Here is a 24,890-nt window from a genome sequence, read left to right as displayed (position 1 = left end):
TGAGTTCTGAATAGACAGTATAAATATGAATTCTGAATAGACAGTCGGAAATGACTGGTCTCCCCAGATTAAGAAAAACTGCTGGAAGCTGCAGGGCTGGCCTGTGTCCCTCTCCACCCCTGAGGCTGAGAGAATCTCACTCTAGCTGCATGGAATAGAATCAGAGAGCCTTCCTTCTGGAGCCTGGGCACAAGACAGGATGAGAGTTTGGAGGCAGCAGGATGTCCATCTTTTCATTTCTTTTGGACTGAGAGTTTATCGCCAGGACTCACAGCAATGCTGCTTTGCCACTGCTCAGGGAAACTTAGTAGCTTGAAAGCACCATGAAATAAATATGGGGCAGCAAAGGAAAACTGAAGCACAGTGAAAAGATCCCTTCGGCATGAGGGAGAGAACAATCAGAACACGCAGGGTAGGTGCCTCTGCTAGAGGCCATGGGGGGGAACAACAAGAGCAACTACAGAACCCGAACACCTAGGGAGATGAAAGCACAGCATAGTGGGACTTTCTAGGCCTGGAAGCCATGTTTCCAAACTGAAAACTTCAGTAGCTGGATTAAAGAAAATGCCAACTCCTGAGAAGCAAATTAGTGTCTTAGAAGATCAAGTGGAAGAAATATCTCAAATACAGGGCAAAAAATTGTTGGGAATTATGAGGAATAAAAAAGGAGGGAAGTGGAGGGCAGATTCTGGAGACTTCACATGTAAGTAGCAGGAGCTGCAGAAGGAAAAGAAAGAGAAAAAGGAGCAACATGGACATTTTTCTTGGTTTGTCAAAAATCTTGAATCTGAAGATTGAAAAAGCTCATTGAGCTCTAGTTACATCTTTATTACCTCTCCCTCAGTTCTAGGCAGATGAGTACCCAGTCAACACTGACCCTGAGAGGAGCTCTGGGAGAGGTAGGGGGGTGGGGGAAGGGAGGATGTGGCTTTAGACCATGTTTCTGCTGTGAGTGGCAGGACTCACCTGATGTTCATGGACCCAAGAACACAGAAGGAGCCCAGTCCCAGATGAATGTCAAAGGAGTTGGCTAGGGACCAATGTCTGGCTTCAAGCCTAGGCTCAGTGGTCTAAGGGAAATGGGCATATTCCGGGCACCTGGGGCTCCCCTCCACTAGACCACATGCTCACTTGCAGGTGCCCAGTGTCCCTGAGTGACGAACAGAGCACAGGGCTGTGGAGAGGCGTGATGAAACCTGGAGCCATGATTCCAGGCTGCTGGCCCAGCGTCATGAGTGTGTGGGGTAGACGTACCCCAGCACCAATCTGCATCTTCCCTGAGGCTGAGGGACCAGGCAGAGCTCTTCCTAATAAGTATATGGGGACCACACCAATTCACCAAACAGAACAGGCTTTTACCATAAGTGCTGGAGCTCTGGTCACCCTGAGAGTGACATACCTGCGGACCAGCTGGGATCCATCCATTCCTGGAGGCCAAAATGATGAAGGGTATTGAGGAGCAGGGGTGTCAGGTTGGGGTCATGTCCACCTTCAAAGGTTCTGGATCTTTTCACATGGCTGGGGCATTTGGAAATTTCAATGCACCCTCTCCAGTAGGAAGGCTTGGGTCAGTCAAAGGTGCTCCTTCTGTGTTCCCTAGTGTGCTGAGAGCATGACAGCAGGAGGGGTGAGCAGGCGAGCAAGCACAGGCAACACCATATAATTCAGCCTCCGATGTGGGTTTGAAAGACCTGTCAGAATGCAGAGGTCATCTGGTTAGCACCCTCCACTATTCTGGGCTCGTGCTTAGGAATAATAGTCATCTTAGCTAATGTACATATCATCTCATACCATTTACAAGCCACTGTCCAACACACTATCTTCTTATTATGACTATGTTACATCTTTGCATTGCTTCCATGAGAGAGGTAGGGACAGGGATTACTATGTACCCATTTTACAGATAGAATAAGAGAACTGAGGCTTTTTTGTAGATGAAGAAAATAAGGAACTGTGAGGCTCCATTGGTCCCAATTCTTCACCACTCCCTGAATGTACACCCCTGTCATAGTCTTGCTACAGGCAGTATGGTTTCCTATTCTTTGACTAGGGGCCAGTCTATGTAACTTACCTGGGACATTGGAATGGGGTGGAAGTGACATCAATCCATGCTGAAGCCAGGGCTTAAGAGGCTCTGTAGACCTTTGCCTTTTTCCACCTGTGCCATAGTAGCTGTGAGAAGAGTTATTGCCCCTTGGCCTGGGCCCAGAACCTGTGGACAGACCCCAGCATTTGCAGGCCTACAGCCTGAAGCTGAGTTGCCCTGTTGGGCTGCAGATCTGTGACTACAAATGGCCATTGTTTTAACCCACTAAGGTTTTGTTCCTTTGTTTCCATTACGCAGAATTACTATAGCAATAGCCAGCTGAAGCTCTGAGACGCAGTGTCACCAAGTACTTCTTCAACTTTTGTCTGCAAAACGATCACTGAGATTCCTGTGGAAACACAGGCTCACTGGACCCCAGGAGATTCAGATTTACTAATACACAGAAGGGCCCCAGGAATCTTCATCCTGACTTGATGCCTTGAAGCTCTGTGACAGGGGTTTGCCTTAATACACACTGAACGGGAAAAGCCGCACTGCTTGCCTCAGTGGCCCATGGCTGGTGGGAAGGACTGTTGGAATACATTTTTCAAGATCAGGGCTGTTGGCCTCAGGGTGCAAATATTTCTCCCTATCGTCCAGCCAAGACTCTGTGTGTGTGTGTGTGTGTGCTGGTGGCATGTATGGGGTGCAGCTCATTATTATTGTGACCTGGGGCCCTAGTCTGTGTGCTGTGAACTTTGGAGTTCTAATCTAGCAAATTGTTCCAGGAACGTGGCTAATGCCTTGCTCAGAATTGCTTGCAGCTGCAGCTTCTTGAAGAGAGCCGCCCCTCCCAACACAGGCGCGTGCACACACACACACACACACACACACACACACACACACACACACAAAAGACGGCACTTTTCTTTCTGCAAAAATCAAATTGGCCTCCTTGTTGCAGGCTCAAAGCAGCTGTTTATTTGTTGTTTTTGTGTTTTCAACTGTTGTGATGAGGTTTGCTTCCTTTTCCTTTAACTGAATTACATGTCATTTAGCTCTTCAGTGCAAGCTGCAGAGTAAGCTGGATTCTTCTGTCATGTGGGCTTCAAATTCCTTCTCTCTCTTACAATCCAGTTAGACCAGCACAGCCACACTGGGGTCCTAAGGCTCCTCAAGGAGAAAAGCCCAGAAATACGAGGTATTCTTTTGGCCCAGTCTGATGCTCTCCCCCATCTTCCCTCCCTGGGAGGACAGCTCTGGACCGAGGTAGGAAGAGAGGAGCATATTCTTTCTCCCAAACGTGTCCTCTGCCCATGTTCTGTGAGTGTTCTGGAATGCAGGGCCTCAGATCTGGTCCACCTTTGCATATGCGTCTGTTGGCCACATTGCCTTGGCCTATGGTATCTGATGAATACAAGAGAAAGAGAATGGAAATAAATTTGCTGGGACTGGGAGCATACAGAGACCAAATGCTTTCAGAACCTTTCTTTTAACTCTTCAGATCCACACTAACTTGAAGGGGCCAGAGAAGCTCACCATTAGTCAAATGCTCCTTCCATTTTCCTGCTGCTGAGCCCTGGCGTCCACTCCTGCCTCTTAGTCCTGTTCCCGTCTCCAGGCAGGACTATACCTGGACCATCCCTATCACCCACTGTGTCTGGAGGAATTGCTATTCCCTTTGTAAGTGATTGACTTGCTATGTGACCACCAGCAATCACTTCCCCTTTCTGAGTTTGAGTTTTTTTACATTGAAATGGGGTAGATGGGCTTGGTGAGCTGTGTATAAGACTCTTTTAATTCTAGATGTCTTTGATTAGCATGTATGACTATGTCTAAACCTAGTTACTTCTTAGTAATTCTGTGGGGGAATTTGTTTAGCATTGTCTGCTTAGCATTATGGTGATAAAGAACCTTGATCTTCAGGTAGATTGGGCGTGGTAGTAGGCTTGATAGAATTCAAGGGCCACTATCAAGGGAGATGATGGAAACAAGATCTCTTAGATCTGAGGTTTTCTTGACAGCAAAATATCAGGATTATGAGTTAAGAGACTGGGCAGCTCAGGGCAGTCCACAGAGCAGGTTTTAGCAGCAGGGAAGCCAGCCAGCTGGATCCCAGGGGCCATGGAATGGGGAGGTGAGCTAAAAGGTTGGCAGGTGGGGGAGCTTGGCACAGAGGTGCCTGGAGAAGGTCCGGCTGGTAGGAGGCTTATGCAGAAAGCTCTGGCGGATGCAGCAGGAGACCAACTGTATGAACTAAAGTTTCCCAGTTCCTAGAAGGGGGTAAGCAGTGGGTGTGCCAGCCCTAGAGGCCTAGAACAGACAGGGACTCCCCTAGGAGGGGCAGGATGAGCAGTAGCTGAGCATAGTATCTGGGGCCCACAGGCAGGCACTGACACACCCCTGCCTAAGCCGGATCATGGGGTGTGAGCATCTGCAGCTTCAGGGACCTCACACACTCTCAGCTCACCTTCCCTTTCCCAGATGTTTGTCAGGCTGCAGTCCTGCTGCGTGAGATGGGGCTGGTGCTCCCCAGGGTGCTGGGTGGGGGTCGAGGAGCAGGGGACCCCCTCCTTCCTGTCCAGTTCTGCACCTGCACATTGGCAGGGTCAGTGGAAGGCCTGGCTTAGAGGCCTGGAGGGCTTATAAACGGATGACGACTCTGTTCTGGAGGTGCAATTTGCTATTCCCGAGCCCCCACCCCCACATAAATTGCTGCTCTTCACAGCAGGATTAAAGGATGCTTTTAATAATAATGCAAGAAGCTATTCATTTTTCCTCAGTCAAGCCTCTTATGAAAAAATAAACCAAAAACAGAACTCTGGATACAGGAATGCTATTTTTAGAAGCAGCAAACCAGTGTTCTCCCCTTACAGTGGGAAAGGAAGGACCTGCACTCAGAGAGGCCCTCCCAGGAGTCCCACACTTCCCTGCGTCAATACCTTTCAGGGAAGTGTTTTCCTTTGAGTTAGCAGGCAGGGAAACAGCAAGTCAGAGAAGCTGAAACAGCTGCTGGAGGGTGCACAGCTATAGCGGGAGGGCAGAGGGCCCCATGTGTTTCTGGTCCCAGCTGAGAGGGGGGACGTTACCTCCGTCCTGACCCTTTCATTCCACCAGGAGAAGCCCCCGCCTTCTGGGAGGTGTCTGCTCGTGGGGCTGCCTGGGAAACCGTCTGGAGCCAGGCTCTGCTCTGCTGTCCAGTTCTACTGAAGAGGCGCGCAGGGATAAAAGCCAGGAAGATTCTTAGACGATATCCAGTCCAGTGGTTTACATACTTGATTTTCCCAAACAATAATAATCTCCAGTGTTTACAACAGATAAAAGAATTGCTGTTCCTGCTTCAAGGGGGTTAAGCCCTGGGGTTGGGGGTGAGGCAGGCTGTGGTGGGGGCAGTGGTGGGTCACCTCTTCCTGGCTTCCCAAGTACCTCAGGGAGCTCCTGAGAGCCTCAGAAAAACCATGGACTGTACCATGCACCCATTTTGTGGGTATGGAGACTAAGGTTCCAGGGGATTTGCCCAAGATCACACAGCATCTGAGAGCTTGGAGCAGGGCCCAGGTCTCCTGGTTCATTCTATGTCCCTTAGTGGCTCAAGATAGTATGCCTGGCCAAGATGGGCTCTGAGGAAACCTCTGCTCTCTGCAGAGACCCGAGGCACTGGGTGGGTGAGTCTACAGCCCTTCCTGCCCCACCCCACTGCCCCAGGTTGCCCAGGACGCAGAACTTGCTGCGGCACAGTAACCTGCAATGTGCTTCTGGAGCTTGGCTTGGGGGGCTTCCTCACAGCCCGGCCGGGAGCACGGATGCCTCCACCAAGAAGCTGGACCTCTGCTGTTGATTTCTCATGATTGTGTTCATTTCAGTAAATGGGGTCCTTGAATGGGCTACCATGTGTGATTTAGTTCTTATCCTCATTTTTCAGATTTTGGTTCGAAAATACGGTTGCTGTAGGTAGATGACCTCAAAATTGAGGAATCTCCTGGCAAAAACGGGGCCTCTGTCCCCACTGTGGGATGCCGTTCCCGAATCAGGTGTGGCCCACTGCTGAAGTCCCCCGTTTCCTGGCAGTTCTTTTCCCTTGCCCTTCTCAGTGTGCCAAGCCCCACCCCCACACTGCCCTGCTCGCCCCCAGCTGCTCTGGGCCCTCAGCACGTGACATTGGGGGGAGGCGCGTCTAGGTCTGTCTTGCATCCAGTGCCAGTTATGAGCAGGTGCTGGAGACACACACAGCGAGGAGGTGCGGTCTGCTTGGTCATGCTCCTGGGGGAGGGGACATGTAAGCAGTATGGTGTGGTGAGTTCTGGGGGCATTCTGGGCTCATCAAACTGCATCCTGAAGAAGGCCCTCAGGAGAGGGAGACGGGGAAGGTATCCTACAGGGAGTACGGCAGAGCCCAGAGCCCAAGGGACATATCAGCCCCATTTAACTTTTCTCAGCATCAGGGAGTGTATCTGAGCCCTCTGATCCTATTTTCTTGAAGACTAACATTGCAGTGAAGGAAAACCACTGTTGGAGATTCCCCGGGGCTCCTGCACAGAGGCCGCTGCCCCGCTGAGAGAGGCAAAGACGAGCCAGAAAGTAGCTCATGCTCGCTGCCCAGCGATGGAGGACACCCCCGGGGAAGGTTAACATGTCATCATTAGCTCCTGCAGCAGGGGGCGCCCTCCCTCCCGGACCCAGGCCCCCTGCGGGACTGGCTCTAAGGACAGGAACTGGGTGCTCATTAGGTGAAGCCACTCCTCAAGTAGCCGCATGGCGTCCCCAGGCCCCGCTGGATCTGTAGAGAAGCGCCCTCCTCCATTTATTAAAAATCTGGCTTCTTGCCTTTTCATGGCACTTTTCAGTGGATAAAGAATGTTCACATCTGTCTACTGCTCTCTTGTCTGCTGTGAGCATTATCATTCCCCTTCTCTGCTGAGAAGGGGGAGATTCAAGAGAAGATCCAACTTACCCTGTTAACAAACAGGTGGGGAGCCAGGATTTGAATTGTTTTTTTGACAGTATCTCTTTTTAGTTTATCTCTGCTCCTGGGTTGGGAAGAGGAAAGGAAGAAAATAATATTTATTGATTGCCTCTCATATGGAGACACTATCTATATGAATAATAATTCCTACTTTATAGGTGAAGACTGAAGCCCAGAGGGGTTAAACAACGTGCCCTATGTTGCTCAGCTGCTGAGTGGTGAGCTGGAATTTAGCTTCAGGCTTCATTTCATTGTATCTTTCTTCTTTCCATGATATTCCCGATACTTCTGGCTCTGGGATAGGCTGGGTCCCTTCCCAATCTCTCCTCTGGGTTCAGGCACAGTGTAGCTCCCTTAAGTCTGCATGATGGAGCTTTGTGGGGGACTCAGCTATTTCCTTTATTTTAGCCAGAACCACATTTGGGGCCCCCCTGCAAAGCCTTATTTGTTTGGGTTAGTGGGTGTTTCAGAATTAGAACTAATTTCTCAACAACAAGAACCTGGACAATGACCCCTTCTAGGTATCACCAGAAGTCACCGCACAGCTGACTGCAGTCCATGCAGCGGTAAGGGGACTTACCCTGAGACTGGCAGCCTGCCTGCAGGGTCCGCAGCCCTGGGCATTTCCAGCCTACTGCACCCTTCAGTGATACGCTGTCCCTGTGCCTGCCCTCCCCAGACCCTCCTGAGTCCTGTGGCTTTGGCTGTGTCTCCCATGCTGGATCCATTTGACTGGTCATTGAGGGAAAGAGGCTGGCCGGACCATTGTCATCAGCCTTGATCCCAAAGAGCAGGGGGCAGTGTGAGGGCCGTCTGACTCCTGGCTTCAGCATCGGCACAGAGGTCCTAGGATTATGCTCCAGTGTCCTGTAGGTGTCTTAGGCTTGACCCTAAAGGTCATTGACAGGAATGCTGAAGATAAATTACATGTCATATAATTAGGGTTAAGGGCCAATGAGTGAGATCTTCCAAATTTTGCTAATCAGTAAGCAAATGTAGGCACAATAGTTGTAGATGTGGCTGGTAGAAACTCAGAGAACTAAAGGAATTTCAGGACTATCTAATACAACCTATTCACGGATGTAAATAGGGCAGCCAGAGAGGAGACGTGGTATCCCTGATCACACAGCTGGGAAGCAGCAGAGCTGAGATCAGGATTCATGCTTACAGGTGCCTTTTTTTTTGTAATTATGCCATGATGTTGCTACTTTGTATATTCTATTTCTTATCTTTATTTTGGCCCAAGGTACCAAATTATTTCAGATCAAAATGTTCATTTGGGCTCTAGATTAGCTGCATAATTGCTGTATGGATCTTCTGCTGGCAGCTCTTTGCTGGCAGGGGCCAGGCCCTGCCCTGTGACCTCTATTTCTGGGGGAGACATGCCGGAAAGGGTGAGTGCTCACTGGATCCCGCACAGCCCACTGCCTGCCCACGTGCCCTACCCACACCAAATACAGAGCTAAGAAAATAGCTAAGAATGAGAACTGAGGAGTTGAATTATGATAGGGAGGTGTGTTTTACCATATGTTAGAACATATCAAAAATCATTACTAACCAAGGCAGTATAGTAGCCAAGGAGGAGGAGAGGGATTTATATAGCGCAGAGTAACCCAGATAAGGGTCCTGATAGCTTGTAGGAGGTCTGGCATCTCAGCAAGGGGTAAGCAATCAGGTACTATGGGGAAAAATGACTTGTTCTTTGGGAAAAATAAGCTTTTTAGAACTTCACTTTATACCATATGTCAAAAGGGATATATGTCAATGGGAAATTGAAATTAGAAAAAAATGTAAGTCTGTGCATACTTTGAAATAAAAAGCATATTTTAGACATAAAAGTAATAAAAGAAATAACAAGAATTTGATGATTTTTGAAAATTCTGTACATCAGAAGTGTTCTATAGAGAAAAGGAAAATGTAATGGAAAATGTTACAGCTATCAAAAACAAAGAATAAATTACCTGAAGAGCTCAGGCCTATATTGGGAAGAAAACTATTAAAACCCCATAAATAATAAAGATAATAAGTGGGCAGGTTGAAATACCAAGGTCTAAGAAACATATTAAAAAGGCTAATTCTTCCTAGAATCAAATAAGTGCAAATTAGTGAAAATGAGTTCCTATTTTCACTTACTAAATCAACAAAGATTTGAAAGATATGCTTTTGATGTGCTTCAAGAACTGAGGACATATTAGCAGCTTTCTCATATGCTGATCACTGATGGCAGGACTTTACAGCAGTGTGAGCACATGTATGAGAAGTCTTTATATATGTTCAAACCATTTGATTAAATAGTTCTCCTTTGTGTTTGAGATTCATGCACAAGGATGTTCATTCTAGTGTTACTTATTAGAATCACAACCCAAATATTAATTCCCTCTTTAAATCACTTATTCCTTAAATATCAAGACCTGCTATGTTCTACACACCATATTCAATATTGGGGATATGCTGGTGACTAGAAAGTACAGGGTTCCTGCAATTTGTGGAACTTAGTGTTTACTGGAGAGAAAAGAAACAAATGAGTAAAACAATTAAGAATTGTTTATCATTAAAAGAAAAAATTGTAACTGTGAGGTGACAGATGCTGACTAAACTTATTGTGGCAATTATTTTGCAACATATATATATACATATATAAAATCACTATGTTGTATACCTAAAACTATTACAATGCTATATGTCAATTATAGCTCAATAAAACTGGAAAGTAAGAAAATAGAGGATTGTTCAACTATGGTATACAACCATGCTATAAATATGGTATGTCCTTACACTAAAATATTATGTGACCTTTAAATGTGATGTCTATAAAGAATGACATGCATCCATCCAACAAGTATTTGTGGAATACTTAATATGTACCTGGGACTATGGTAGGCATAGAGTATACAAATGTCAGGGACTATGGTAGGCATAGAGGATACAATTGTCAGGGACTATGGTAGGCATAGGGGCTATAATTGTGAGGGACTATGGTAGGCATAGAGGATACAATTGTCAAGGATACAATTGTCAAAACGGACACATTCCCTGGCCTCATGGCCCTTACATAACCAGGAAATTCTATTACTGCTGATAAGGACTTTGGTACAGGACTAAGGTAGCCCATAGGAGAGGCTGTTACTAAAAATATGAGTAGTCAGAGAACTCTGCCTAGAAGAAATGTCATCTAAGCTGGGACACCAAGAATGAGTAAGAGTTAGCCAGATCAAGGGGTCAGAGGAGAATTCTGCTACAGACCGGCATCAGGAAGTGCTTAGGTGAAAGGTAGCATACACAATTGTACATATAACATGACACCAATGGTATAGAAATCTGTAAAAACATACCAGGAAGAAATATAGTACTAAAATGTTAGCAGAGGCTGATGGAATTATATGTGATCTTTATTTCCTGCCTGATTCCTTTCTGTGGAAGTCAGGCTACTGATTTGTTCATGCATAGTTTTCTCTTCCCTGGTGTCCTCAGGTAAATACTGGAGAGTTGTCTGGCTGGGCCCCTGGGCAGGGCAGTTGCTACGTAGCACAAAGCAGAGGGGAGTCATCTGGGCTCCAAGGCTTCAAGAGAAGAGGCATATCTTCTTAAGAAGGTGTCCAGAGCACCACACATCACCACCTGCAAAGAGAAAGTGGAATATTGTATTTTCAAGATGAACTGTTTAGGAGACCTTGGTGTTTCCATTTTGTTTTTGATAGAAAAGCCTCTCTCTGAATAAAGAGCAGCAGCCACTCCCTGGGTGAGTGCTGCTGGACTGTGTGTGTGGGGGCGGATGGGGTGCAGGGGTGCTTTGTAAGCCTCTGAAGGGCAAGGAGGCTTCCCTGGGCAGCAGGCTCACCCTGGAGATGGGTGCTGTCCTGCCATCCCTCGCTGCGGAGCTTGCCCGAGACGGTCCTGCTCTGCAGCTTGGGATTTTCTGCTTCGGACGGGAAATCACTCCTCTTCTCAAGCCGCCCCCTTGGAGCTGACATTTCACGACTGCCCACTTCCAAGAATAAACTCTGAGCTCTGTGGCCCTGCCTCCAGATGTCCTGAATTTGGCTCTCCTTGACCTTGTCCTCTGCCTGGAGTGCGCTTCCTTTCTCCAGACACTAAACAAAGCCTGGGTGTTTTGTAAGATCCTTGTAAAAATCCGGCCTCTCTGTATAGTTTTCCCGATCCCCCCAATTCAAACAGGCACTTTTCTCTAACTTGTCTGACATTTACTGTCAGAAACACTCATCTGACATTTATCACATTCTGCCCTTTGCCAGTTATTTGTTACTGTGTTTGCAACTCCCCTCCCCGATGTGTGATCCACTGTCTTTACTGGAAAGGCAGCCGTTCTTCTCCCATCTGTTGAGCTCCTCCTGAACACGCCCGGGCCCAGCTCAGAAGTCACTACAATCCTAAGCTTCCACTCTGGCTTTTTGTGAATCATAATTTATTTTTATCCACCAGAATGTATTCCCTGTAAGGCTAGAAGCTGTATCTGACTCATCCCAGCATTTCCCGAAGTGCCTAGATCAGAGCTGGGGCTGCTGGGCGGTGTGATTAAATGCTGAGTGAATGGGTAGAAATGAACCAAGGGCTTTCAAGGGCTGTTCTGTGTATTAGTGGTTCTATGTGGGGTGTGTTGTGCTTTTTATTTCATACTGCTTAGAAAGTACAATGTGCATAATAGGTGCTTAATGAATCTGAGGTGCTGTATTAGTTGCAGTAAATATATCAATACTTTGTTATTAATATATCAGTAAATACTGATAGAAGTCCATCAGAAAGAGGTAGATGGATGCCTGAGATGTTTCCCTCTCGCCCTGGGTAGCATTTCCACCTGGAACTGTTCCTATTCTGAGAATAAGACCCTGCAGCTGGTAAATAAGGCAGCCAGGTTTAAACCCAACAGCTGTCTGCACCTGTGACTAGTGTCTCTCTGCTGTCCACAGGCAAGGTGCCTTTACCAAGATCTCCACAGGAAGCACAGCTCCATCCAGGCCCTTTGCACCCTGCCAGGACCTCAGGCAGCAGGAAAGCATCCTGGGTCTGCTTCCAGTCTGCCCACTGGCCCCTGTGACACATGAACTGTGAAGAGTGGAGGGAGGATCAGAACAGCTACCAAACACCTGACAAATTCTAGGGGTGGGAGCCAGTTACCGATTAGTAATCCCTATTTACTACCCTGACTTGCCCGTTCACACAGGAGTCTCAGCTCTGGACCTGAAATCACCCCCCAGATTTACGCAGACTCTTCTGGAAGCTGGAGGCTCTTCCCTTCTTTCTCTCCTGCAAAGCATCTTAGCGAGAGGAGCTGTCTGTGCCCTGAAGCAGCCTCATAAGCATCTCAGCAAAGAGAAAAGCAAAAACAAAACCAGACCCCAGAATCTCCAGCTCAGCAGAGCCATGCTCTCTGACTGGCTGTATTCACCCTGACACTTTCTGTCCCTTGTTTTTCCCCCTGAGTGAAGCTGTTCTTTTGGTCCCATCAGCTCTCAGAGGGAAGCCTGGCACAGAGATCATTGCTTTTTAAAGTTGCTGAGGCATCATAGCCACTGAGAGCCCCCTCTGAGAGAGCAGATTCTGCCTCGAGAAAGTCTCCCAGGATTTCCTCTCCACTGTTGGTGCTGGGCCATGAGCACAGGAGAGGCGGCACAGGTGCTCCTGTGTGGTCTAGCCCCCAGGCCATCGCACAGACCCCAGCCCGTCCTGGCATCAGGACAGCCTTCATGCAGTGGTTTGGGTCATCCTGTCTGGCAGGAATCTCTGCTGGGCGACGGAGTGGTGGTAAAAGAGCCCAGGGCCACTCAGAGAAGGACCCGGCGCTGGAGGGATGAGGACAGAGAGCAGGCGACAGTCCTGGGTGATGGGAGAATGCAGCAGAGGCAGATAAGATGCTCTGATTCCGTGAGGGGCAAGCCGATGGGAATTGGTGGGATGGGAAGTAGGTTTCTCAGCCCATACAGTTCCTCTTTCTGTCAAATCTACCATTGTGGAGAGAGAAATGGATGACATAATGTCCACTTTGTGTGAGGTAAGATTCCGGGGCATCTGAATGGAACACACATCCCCTTCCTTTCTGGGTGTGCCGGGCTGATGCCTGAGCCCAGCTTACAGTATGAGCCCTGACCCTTCCTCTACCCTAACAGGGATCTGGCTGGGAAAGGCATCCGGGGGTGGACAGGCTCTGAGGCAGTGCTGAGCTGTTTGACTGGGGCTCTCCTTTCTTTATTCTTCAGTCCATCCCCCTGGCCCCATGCAGGATTCTGGGTCACACATACCTGGGTGAGAACACAGACTTGCCCCTTATTTCCTGGGCAACTCATTACCTCCTCTGAACTTCTGTTTCCTCACCTATGAAATGGGAGTAGAATTTGAGAGTCCAGCCAGGAAGCTCCTGGCTCTTTTCTGGTGGTCATGCTGCTCAGAGGGAGGTGGGAGGGGTGCACAGTGTCTTCCCAGAGCACTGAGGTCATTGGCTGGGTGCCCTTGTCCCTGCAACCCAGTTAGTGGGTGAGGCACCCCTCTAGCTCTGGGGAAGCCAATGTGTCATCTGGAGTGACATTTCTATCTTATACATTGTGAACCACCTCTGTGATTCTGAGAGCTTGAAGTACAGAACCTTGCCTTTGGTGATGGGACGTGGCTGGGTCTTGGGCTGTGAGCCTGGATGGGAAGCAGGGTCTCTATAGTCACACTCCAGCAGGGACGGGGATTTCCTGGGTGCATTTGGGTTGGTGGGTCCAGACTCCACAGGCCAGGGATTTTAAAGTCCAGACCATGAGCCAGCCCTCTGGGTAACAGTGGCTTCTCAAATCACCCAGACATAAGAAAGCCTTGATTTAATCTCTCCCCATTTTCCCTGAGGCTTTTGCTACTCTTTGCTGTAGCACCAGAGCTGCATTAGTGAGCACCCAAGCTCCTTTATAAATGGGCTGTGACTTCAGAGGTCTGCTCTCTCTCATGGAGCCATCTATTTGGGGGATTGTGGTGGAAGGGGCACATGGAAGCCCAGGAAAATTCCTGATGGAACTACATGCTTCTGGCCTTTGTGCTCCAGTCATCAGATTAGACAGCTGACATTCATGACCTCGGAACAGAAATACACAGGTTTCTGGATGGGTCCTAACAGTCACGACCTTTCTGTCCCAAGTCCTCACAAACCTGGTTAAACGTCAAGGTCTGACTCCATGGTCACAGTGACAGTATTCAAATCGTCGTGTTCAAGACGTGAGTGACTGCCATGGGCTTCGCATCTTCATGCGCAGAGAATACTGTGATGAGAAAGGTATGAACCCCGCCCTCCAGCTGAGGTGGGATGCCACCTCTCCCTTCTCTCCCAAGTTCCAGGCTGGCCTAGTCTACCAATTTATCATATAAAATAAAACTCCTCTCCTTCTAACTTCCCCATCAATGTGTGGCATCTCCATTCTCCTGGTGGCATCTCAAAGCCCAGCGTCGCTGATGAGCCCCTGCCCCTCGCCCGGGCCCATCCTGTCTCCTTGCCTTGTTGCTGCTCCTTCTCACCTGCTGCCCACATCCTTCCTGTCAGGGCCCCTCTGGCCATACTTCTGGGCAGGTAATAATCCTTGCCCGGACTCCCTGCAGACTGCAGGCACATTAATCATTCCAAGGCTCTGCTTTGATGATACCAGTTTTATACACACATAAAAAGAAGCATTTAGGCAGTCATTCATGTTAAATCTTAACCATCTTAACAGATTCTTTTAGTGCAGCCCATCAAAATTGTCACCAGCCCCAAAGGTCCCACATTTACAGGGTCCCTGATGGTCGTCCTGTGGTGGGAGGCAGCAGGCACCTGGAAATGTGCAGGGCTGAGCTGGCCCTTCAGAAGGTGTCCTCTCCCAGGTCTCATCACAGCCACTGCTTGCTCTGACAACACCTAGACCCATATTCTACAGGGAACCCCAGAGCCTGAGGTTGGCTTCTGCTTATTTTACTCAAGAGGGATAAGTAATCATCCTCTCTGGACACCATCAGCACTTGTTTGCAAAAGGTAATGTATCACAGCAGTTAAAAATGTGGGCTGTTAGGTATTAATCTTTTTGTTGCTGGAGGGGGGAGGCCTGGGGGTCCTACGGAGGTGTTCCAGCAGGCAGAGTGGACAGGCTTCAGCAGCTGCTGTGAACTGACTGTGTGGGAGCCAGCACACCAACCCAGTGGTGGGGACTCCAAGGCTCCAGGAACCAGGACCCGCAGTTTTGATCTGTGGGGGTCCAGCTATGGGTGGTTGTTTCTGTTAAGGCTTAATTGATGTAGTTGTCAGGCAAAGTGTGGACTAAAAAGACATCACTTCTGAAGAAATAAAGGCACTGGGAATAAAAACAACTCGGTGAGCTCTGGAGCTAGACTCTCTCAGTTCAAAACCTAGCTCCAACACTTGCTGGCTGTGCAACCTCAGTCCACTCACTTATCCTTTCTGGGCCTCAGTTTTCTCATTTACAAAATGATGTCCAGGTCATAGGGTTGTTGGTTTGAATAAGTAACGTGGGACCTGAAAAGTGCAGAGACAGTGCTTGGACACAGTGCGTGCTTTGGAGTGGTTGGTTTGGAGGTGGCATTGTGAGTTTGCCATGTTGGAAGAGGATGGCACGGGTTGGCAGGCAGACCAGCTGGCTTCTTGTTTGCCTTTCTCTAAGCTGGCCTCCTGTGCTTTGCTCAAATGAGTCTGCTGTCCTAGGCGGAGGGGTCTGCAGTCACCCTTTTGACATGCAACACCTGTGCCTGGTCTCTGCACATGCCCATCCTTCTACCAACGGGGGTGCCTGCCAGACCCTCGTTACCAGGAAGCAGCCCCCTCGCCGTCTCCCGGGACACCTCCCCCGACCGCCTCGGCTCACTGTGGCCTCTGTGTCCCCTGGCTGGCTCTTTGACCCATCCTCTCTGTGCTTTCTATGTGGCTCCCAGTTGTGTATGTGTTTACGTGAGTGGGATGGTTTTCCAGCTGCTTGTCCATGTAGTCTTGAGAACACAGATTCTACTTAAATTCCTTCTTGCCCCCACGGTGTGTGGTGTGGTAGTAAGTGCTCTGGGAATTCTGTCTAATGGACTGATTCACTCCTGAGTCCTCATGGTCAGTGGGGACTGTGGGGTGGAGGACCCACTGGTTTGCCCAGGGTGCTGTCTGCTGCCTGATAGGGCTGTGCCTTTCTCACTGGTGCCCCCAAATGCAAGCCATTTACGGCCAGATCTGAGTAAGCAGGGTAGATCCTTCTGCCCCTTGGCCTCCTGAATTAAGGCGGAGAAAGCCTCCGTGACCAGGCCCTGGGGTGGGGGCAGTGAACGGTCAGTCCAGGCATGGATGAAGGGGCACAGCGCTGCAGACGCACGTGCATCTCCAGGCTGGGACCTGGCCTCTGGCCTTCCACAGGCAGAGGCTGCCCAACACAGAGGGACTTTACCTTTGCGTCATCTGTGGGAGGAGGCTGTCTGGAAGCATTGCAGCCTCAGCCCATGCAGGCAGCTTGCTTTCTATGACATTAAATAATTGGTGCTACGCAGAGAAAAAAAGCTCCGGTGTTAGAAGCATTGATTAATTGTTTTCATTCTAGCTGTTCTACTGCATCTCCAGGAGGAGATAAAAGAGAGCAATGTGGGTTTTGAGTCCAAGCTGGGCACTTAGTTTTATGAGCTCAGGGTGTAGGCACTGTAGGCTCCTGGCAGACTGTGCTGTGGGCCATGGGGACCCAGCTTCTTTCAGATGGGCGGCATGCGGCCGATGGCCTCTGCTGGCCTGACCCAGTTCTGCAACAAGGCATCAGTGATATTGGGTTGCTTTATTATGCTTCTATTGGAAACAACCCTCTGAGTCATCACACACCTGCCTTCTGAGCCTCGTGGAGGAAGCCTGCTGTTTACTGCATGAGGCTGTCAAAGCCAAGTACAGGCAAGGTGGCCGTGCTGTCAGTGCCTACGTGAGATGGAGAGGTGAGGGGTCGGTTACTGCCTGCCTCACCACGGTGCTGTTATTTGGTTTTGCTTCTGCCTTTCCTGCTGGATGTCCTAATCCTTGAGGACAGAGACGGTCTTCTTTCTCTATCTTTCCTACTTCTAACACAGAGACTCTCCCACCAGATGCAATGGGGCATAAACTATGATGTGGACAGAGCCTCCTGGAATTGTGCAATGATAATAGGTGCTTAAAAAATTATTTGGAATGAAATTTCACAGATGTTTACTGAGTGCCCATTCAGTTTTAGGGGCTATTGTAGGGACCCTGGGATTATAGTTAGGCCAGGACAGACACCAGCTTCTTCATGGAGCTTATCAGTGCAAGGGGTGGACTGTCAGCAGATGCAAAGGAACTGAGACAGTGTCCTGGAGGGTGATAAGGGCCCAGAAGAGCAATAAAGCAGGGAGTAGGGAATGCCAGGCAGGCGCAGGCAGGAGGAGCATTGCCATGTTAGGAAGGGTGGTCAGGGAGGTTCTCACTGAGAAAGTGATATTCAGGCAGAGACGGGAGAGGAGAGAGAGCTGCCATGTTCACCTGCAAGGGAAGGTTTGCAGGCTGAGGCCCCGCCTGAGCACAGGCCTGGCCTGCACGGGGAATCCCGAGCAGGATCACGTGGCTAACCAAGTGTGCACAAGAGACTAGTCAATACTGACCTCAAAGAGGTAGCGGGGGACCTGCTGGCTCAGGCATTGTCAGGGCATTACTTTTTTTTTTATAGGAAGCCATTGGGTGGTTTTGAGTCTCTGAAGCCATGCCATGGCCCCCAACAATGTCACCACTCCAAACCCTGGGCCCTGAGAATATGTGCAGATGACTAGACTAAGGATCTTGAGACAGGGAGATTACCCTGGATTATCTAGGCCGGCCAATGTCACCATGAGGGTCCATATAAGAGGGAGGCAGGACAGTCAGAGAGAGAGGAGAAGCGAGGATGGAAGCAGAGTAAGTCGGAGTTGGAGTCAGAGTTGGGGGGAGACGACAGCACTATGCCGCTGGCTTTGGAGGTGGGGGAGGGCCAGCACGCAGAGATTTCGGGTGCCTCTAGAAGCTGGAAAAGGCAGAGTCACAGACTGTCCCTTGGTGCCTCCAGAAGGAGCACAGCCCCCTCACCCATTTTGGGCTTCTGACCTCCTGACCATTGATTATAAAATCATAGATGTGTGTTATTTAAGCCACATCAGGAAGCAAATACAATGTCAGGGATGGTGTTCTGATGATGAGTGAGCAATTCTCTGGGTGGCTTGTGTGTGATTCCACTGGAAGAACAGAGCTAGGAGCTGGGAAGTCTGCTCTCCCACTTAAAGGGGATGATGGGTAGGGGGAGGCCTGCAGGTCAACTGCAGATGACGAAGCACATCGAGTTCTGGCACGGACCCTGGACCAGGAGTCCCAGAGAGGAAAGGTAAGTGAAGCGGGTGGGCCTGGAGGGAGAGCCTCTCACCTGTCTGCGAGAGCAGAGGCTCCTGCACAGTGAGTGGGTGGTCCCGTACCGAGGACGGCACCTTCCTAAGGATCTTGCCCAGCTGTCATTTGAGGTCTTTGCATTTCCGGGATTAGTCCTGATGAAAGCAGAGGAGGAGACCCGGAGCTGGGCGGGCGCCGACTGCCAGAGGATAGACAGACCTCCAGTGGGTGCTCAGTGCTGACTTTAGAGGGTGAAGGTCCTCCCTGGGGACGGTGGGCAGCTCCTAGGCGTTCTCTGGCATGCTGGGCATTACCGTCCTGATGAGGGCTCAGAGGAGAACCTAAGAAAAGAGCCAGGGCAGCGATGTTGGGGCCACTGAACAAATGAAAGAACCGGGCCATTCAGCTTCAGGAGTGGTTCTGCCACGCCTCCTCCCCCAGTCCTTGTGCCTGGGCTTCAGTCTGCGTCTGATGGCTTCTTACACGTGGTCTGTGTGCTCTTTTGCACACAGCATTGAGTTTCACCCTCCTCACAGAGTTTTAAGTCTTCTCTCCTTCTAGAAACCTTCCAAAATTGGGAAGTGAGAATTGACAGCATCCCTGAGCCCATCATCTGGGAATTCTGATGTGCATGTGTCCACAATCCTCCACTCTCAGTGCATTTTCCCAATGTGGCTGTGATGCCCCTATCAGGTTACTTTTGTCATGGTGGGATGAGTCCTTGTGCCCAGTTGAATTTTTCCCAAGTGAATTAACTTAACAATGTCTTTAACAGCCTTTGCTTGGTACACATTCTTAGAAAGCACATCCATCCATCCATCCATCCATCCATCCATCCATCCATCCATCCATTCAGTACTTATTGAGTCCCTACTGTATGCCCAGGTCTGTTCTCAGCACCAGGGACATAGCTGTGAACAATGCAGCTATATTTCCTGTCAAGGGAGTGCATTCTAGTGATTTTGATCCAATGATCTGAACCAATACTTAATTAAATCTTCTGGATATTGGTTAACTCAGAAATGGAAAATGTTAGGGATGGAAGGTACCTTAAAGATCGTATAATAAAACCCTTTCATTTCACAAATGAGAAATCTGATGCCAGAAAAGGAGCATGGGTGGGCCGAGTCCCTCAGCTGGCCAGAGGCCCTAACTGGGCGCAGCCAGGTCTGTTTAGTGTCTCCTATCATGCAGGGCAGGCCCACCCCATCCCTTGACTTTCCAGGTGGAGACTTGGTGTCTGTGAGTGGCTGAGTGGCAGGCTGAGGGTGCCCATTGTGGCTGCGGTTGCAACAGGGAGTACAGCGACATTTCGGCTGATTGAAGTCCGAGATGCGAGGAGCACTTCTGAAATGGAAACACTTCCTGCCTGTGTGATGCTGTGTGACGTCTCAGGGAGGGTGCCTCTGGACACCCCGAGAAGGGCTTCTGTGTGGAAAGGGGAGCAGGTAAAGGCAGTGGGCCCCACAGACGTTCACCTGGATTGGATTTGAACCCAGGTATCCCTGACTCCTCCCTTCCCCAAAGCCTTGTGTTTTAGCCCATCACTCCTTCTACCAGCCGCTCGTCTACCCTCTCCCCCTGAAGCGCAGGCATGCGGCTGGTTGCTCACTCTGCCTGGGCCCCACCCGCTGCAGTGACCCTCTGGGCCTCCTGTACTGTTCCCACCTGGGGGTTCACCCCTTGGACGTGGCGCTTTGCTGGGAAGACTGTTGCCTGGTGTGTGGCAGCCTGGCCCACATATGTACATCAACCTTTTATTCATTTCTCTTTGATTCCTTTCCACAACATTTCCTGACCTTACTTTCTTGTGTGTCTTACACAGAAAACAATATTTGAATGGTGCACTGGAGTGACCTGCAGGGGATTTGGGTGTTTATTTGACACTTGGTGAAAATATTCATTACATTATTTTTATATTACTTAAGGTTGATGAGAAATTATAAAATACACAATTTTAAGAAAGACATTAAATAATAAACTTGTGTAAGTGTTCTAGGAATGCATAAAACTTCTTAAATGAGAAAGGTGAGCAGGCTTTCATGAGCTGACTTTTTCTGTATATCAGTTTTGAGGATTAAAATAGCTACAATTAAGTTTATGCCTCAGACTTAGTGATAATTTGTTCAAATTCCTGAAGGCACCATTGACTAAAAACCTTGTTCACACAAGTAGGTGATAAAAGTTTTAAAACCATTTTTTTTACAACCATTCAAAAATTTTCAGCAGTTGAAATTATATTTAAAGGCTCATACAATTCTTCTCTTTCACTGGCAAAAGTAATGTTGGAACTTCTTGTAATGATTTTAATGGATTTCTTATTGGTCTTTCTCATATCAAGTATTTCAAAATAATGAATTTGTGTGTAGTGTCTGAATGGCCAGTTTGGACACTGCTGAAGGGCAGAGCAGCCACAGATAGCACGTAGACGTAGACGTACAGGCCCCTGCCTGCAGGTTCCCCTGCAGGCCCCCCTGCCGGGCCCCTCCTGCCCCTGCCCCTGCCTGCAGGGCTGCTCCTTAGCTACAGGCCCTGCCCTGGGTGATGGGGTCACAGAGACTCCTTGGCCCCCTTGCTGGCCAGAAGCAGGGGCCTCTGCAGCAGAGGTGCTGTGGCCTGGCACCCTTCTGCCACACTCAGAGCGTCATGCTGGGCTGCTGGTCCCGTGCTGGTGACTTTATTGTGTGTGTGTCACTCTCGAGAAGCCCCTCTGGGCTGCTTGGACCATCAGGGCCAACCTGGCCCTCTGCGCTCAGGGCTGGTGCTCCAGTCTTAGGCTCTGACCTGCCCGGACAGTTGGGAAGCTCTGCTTAGCAGATGGAGGCTTTTCCATGCCCCCTCCACATGGCAGAACCCTCTGGAGCTTCCTCCATCCGTCTCATTTTAAGCAGATGACATTTCCCTCCTACTCCAGTGAGAAAGTTGAGATTACTCAGTGGAAACCCTCATCTAACTCCCTTCTTTGGTATCTCAAAGTCTCTATTCCTCACCTTCCCCTCTTTCTTCTCTCCTATTTCACTTGCAGGTACTTGTGCACCACCCAGCGTGTGCTGGACTCTGCTAGGTGACCGGTGTGTGTGGTGTGGACACAGAACAAGACAGACTCCCTTGCCAGGGCCTGTGGAGCCTGGTGCTAAGGGCAGCAGGGGCTCCTGCCATCTTCACAGTGCTGTCCCCCCTCCTGGCACGTCCTCTGACACACTCCCCCAGACCCTTTCCTTTCCAAGGTCCTGTGCCCACCCTTCCCCTGGGGCTGTCCCCGCCTGCTCACTGCCTAGTCACTGACCCCGGCGCTCCCTCTGGCTCTGCCAGCCGCCCAGTCTTTGGCTTCACGCGGTCTGCATCCCGCTTTCTCCAGGGTCCCCAGGGCCTGAGATGCTGGGTCAGCGGCATTTCCTCAGCCCTCCTCTGCCTCAGCGGCTCTTGGTGATCAGATGCGATGACCGCCATTCGTGCTCACCGCCGCCTCCCTGTGCAGTGACGCCAGGTCCTCGGGCACCCTCCCACCGCCTGGGGTTCTCCTCCCCTCTGCTGGAGAGCCTGGTGGGAGGACGGATGGTGGGAGGAGAGCAGGACTGAGGGCAGAGTGGCGAGTGTGGGGACCGAGGCGTGTCATGCACCATCAGGACCAGCACATTCCCTTCCTCATCACCCTATAAATGAGGATTTCCCCAAAGTCTGTGCACAGCCTCTGTCTCCTGCTCTCTCCATCTTTTCTCTCACATCTCACCTATTCCGACGCTTGAGCCTTCTCTTCTCTGCATTTGGAGTCCAAAATCATAGCACAGTAGTCCTCATCTTACCTATGTTTTTCCCAAAAACAGCATCCAGGAGAAGGGCTTGGATGCAGACTGTTCATTTGGACAGTGACACCAAGGACCCGGGGTGAAGGGTTAGGGCGAGGAGGTGGGCATGGGGGAGTTTTCCCAAGGCTGCTTGGCTGAGCTGGCCATCACTCTGAGGCCACTGGGGCTCCACCCTACTGGGTTTCTGTAGGATGTGTATCAGAATTATCTCCTGTGGGACAGAGAAAGGAGGTCAAGCAGTGACCCCACTGGGTGTTAACGTGCACACTTTCCGGGGCAGTATGTGCCTCAGAACCAAGCTGCATAGACAGAGAGGTGTGCAGTGCAGCTGAGGTGACAGAGGCGACTGGCTGGTAGCAGCTTGAGAGAATGTGTGCTGGGGCATGGGATGGGTCTCACTCAGTCCTGTGTTACCATCTACTCTGTGTTATGTCCCCTTGAACAACCCCAGTTCCTTGGAAGCTCAAAATGCTGAAAGTGGTGCCCTCAGGGGGGTGTCAGGGTGCCGTGTAAGGCCCAGGTCTCACTCAGGGGCTTTGAATGCAGACTTCTCATCAAGTTTTGTATAGATTAGTTTGTTACATGCAAACAATTATATCTCAATTTTTATAACACTGCTTTGTTTTTACTTTTTCATATTTCAGTATATCAGTAATATGAATATTAGAAGTTGCCGATGTTATTCCTTGTCTTTGAGAAGCCATTTCTTCAGGGCCAAGGGTTGGACCAGCATAGTTCACACGCTGGATTGTTCTAGGCCTCCTGATGGGAGGTGGAGACTGGAGCACCTTGACCCTAGGCTCACCCCTCTCCATGGCAGTTGACTTCTCCTCTGCTGTGTCCCACCACACATTAGCTCTGGCAGCCTCCAGGTCAAACCCTGAACTCCCTGAAGGCAGAGGCACTCTGCCTGTCCCCTGTCCAGCTCTGCCCAGAGTACCCGGGGATTTAATAAATGCTGTTGAATGGGGTTAATGGTGACAGTAACACTTCCCAGCCCCTGATCTTGAGGACCCAGTCCTGGAAGGCCTTATCTCAGAGACAGGCGCGGCTTTCACAGGAAAACATGACAGTGCTAATGGTAATCATGCCTCTTCAATGACAAGGATGATGGTGACGATGATTCACATATTTATAAATGATTGTTAATATACACAATGTTCTTTGGTCATGAAGCCATCATGGGGAACATCTATATATCCTGACTTTACCCATGAGGAAACTGAAGGTCTAAGAAACCAAGTGCCTTGTGCACAATCTCATTTCCAGGAATCAAATCCAGGTCTTCTGTCTCTTCCACCAGAACTCTCTGGCTCAGCCAGGGTAGGCAGGAGGGAAGAGGTGGTGGGGGGGTGGGTGGGTCTTGCCAAGGGCCAGCACAGCCCCCGGGGCATGAGACCACACACAAACTTAGCACATTCACTGTGGAAAGATGTAAGTGGCGGCACTGGTGCAGGCGGGGAGGGGGGAAAGCCTTTGAAAGGTAACGGTTGGTTAAGTGTGACACCTAGCAGCTGTGCTTTTGTCTCCGCACTGGTGAGGACAGAGGAAAGGAGGGTTGGCCCAGCACAGTGCAGACTGCCTGGGGCTCCCAGAAGAGGTCCACATGGGATCAGGGACTTTCTGCCAAATGCAGGGCCAGGAGAGCTTCTGGTAAATGTAAAAAGAGTATTTTATATTCTTCTTACTGAGGAAGAGCTGAAGGCCAACACAAAAAACTACAGCATGTCTTCGCAGACACTGTATATAAGCCTGTAGAATAAACACATATTTCTCATTGTAGAAGTGGTCTCACACATTCTCAATACATACTTCTGATGTCTTTCTAAGGTCCTGGGTGAAATAAGCCCTCTAGTAATCATTTCACATAGATAGTTGGGCTTGTAGATCCTACCTGATTATGAGTTAATGGCCAGGGAAAGACCATATGCAGAATTTTTAAGTGAAGCTTTGTGAAGTTTAACTTTTAAGTACAACTGCATCTGAAGAGGGCAGAAGGGGTCTGCTCACCAGCAGGTGCTCACCAGCTGGGGCAGGGGGCTGCCAGGGCACAAAGCACAGGGTCATCACAGGCTTTCCTGAAAGTGATGGCTCCATCTGAGGCACCTCCAAGAGTCCCCGGAGGTCCTCTCAGGTTGGGGAGAGATGACCTCAGGGTTTTCAGCAGGTGAGGGGAAGATCAACTTTGTATCAACAGTGAGCAACTTTCTAAAAGGCCACTTTTCAAAAGGTGTATTTGCCCAGTACCATACTTAAAATCGATAAGGATTTCACAATGTTTATCCAAGGGAATAAAACATTAAAGATCTTTCTGTTAGTTGAGATACTGATTTCCTTCCTCTACTGCTGACAGAGATGACTCCCTCATTAGGGTGGGGGCTAGTCTGTCAGCACAGGATTCCTCTGCTCCTCCAGGCAGGGTCTGAGTGGCCACCCCCCCGCCCGTGAGTGCCGGTGGGTGGGGCTTGTTTCTGGCAGGTGTGCAGGCTGCTTGCACCTGCCCCCCTCTTTAAAATGTACACCTGGGGAGAGATAATGTGGGGGCCGGGCCCTGACCACAAGTAGAAACCTCAGTGTGCGGATGGGGTTGCTCGCTGCCCTCTGAGCCAGACCCTTCCACTGTCCCCACAATTTTAGCACTAGAGAGCCTTCAAAGTGCTGGCAGGCCACCATCTCTTCTGTGAGGTGACATCCCCTCTGAGAGGCTTGGGAAGAGCCAGGGCTGGTCTCGGGTTATCACTCACT

The 24,890-nt window shown here is 49.7% G+C and overlaps 2 long non-coding RNA genes across 3 annotated transcripts in view; one reads left to right on the top strand and one right to left on the bottom strand.

Moving 5' to 3' along the window:
- Positions 1-24,890, bottom strand: part of LOC140850010 (uncharacterized) — a 190,763-nt gene that overhangs the window by 53,652 nt on the left and 112,221 nt on the right. The gene's annotated exons all lie outside the window — the stretch shown is intronic.
- On the top strand, positions 6,227-10,597 carry LOC140850212 (uncharacterized). Its single transcript, XR_012132899.1, has 3 exons — positions 6,227-6,319; positions 7,148-7,207; positions 10,461-10,597. It is a non-coding gene; the product is annotated as an uncharacterized lncRNA (long non-coding RNA).

The sequence above is a fragment of the Manis javanica genome, chromosome 6 (assembly GCF_040802235.1).
Source record: "Manis javanica isolate MJ-LG chromosome 6, MJ_LKY, whole genome shotgun sequence".
Taxonomy (NCBI): Eukaryota; Metazoa; Chordata; class Mammalia; order Pholidota; family Manidae; genus Manis; species Manis javanica.
Note: the sequence above shows the minus strand (reverse complement) of the source record. Positions and strands in the feature narration are given on the sequence as shown.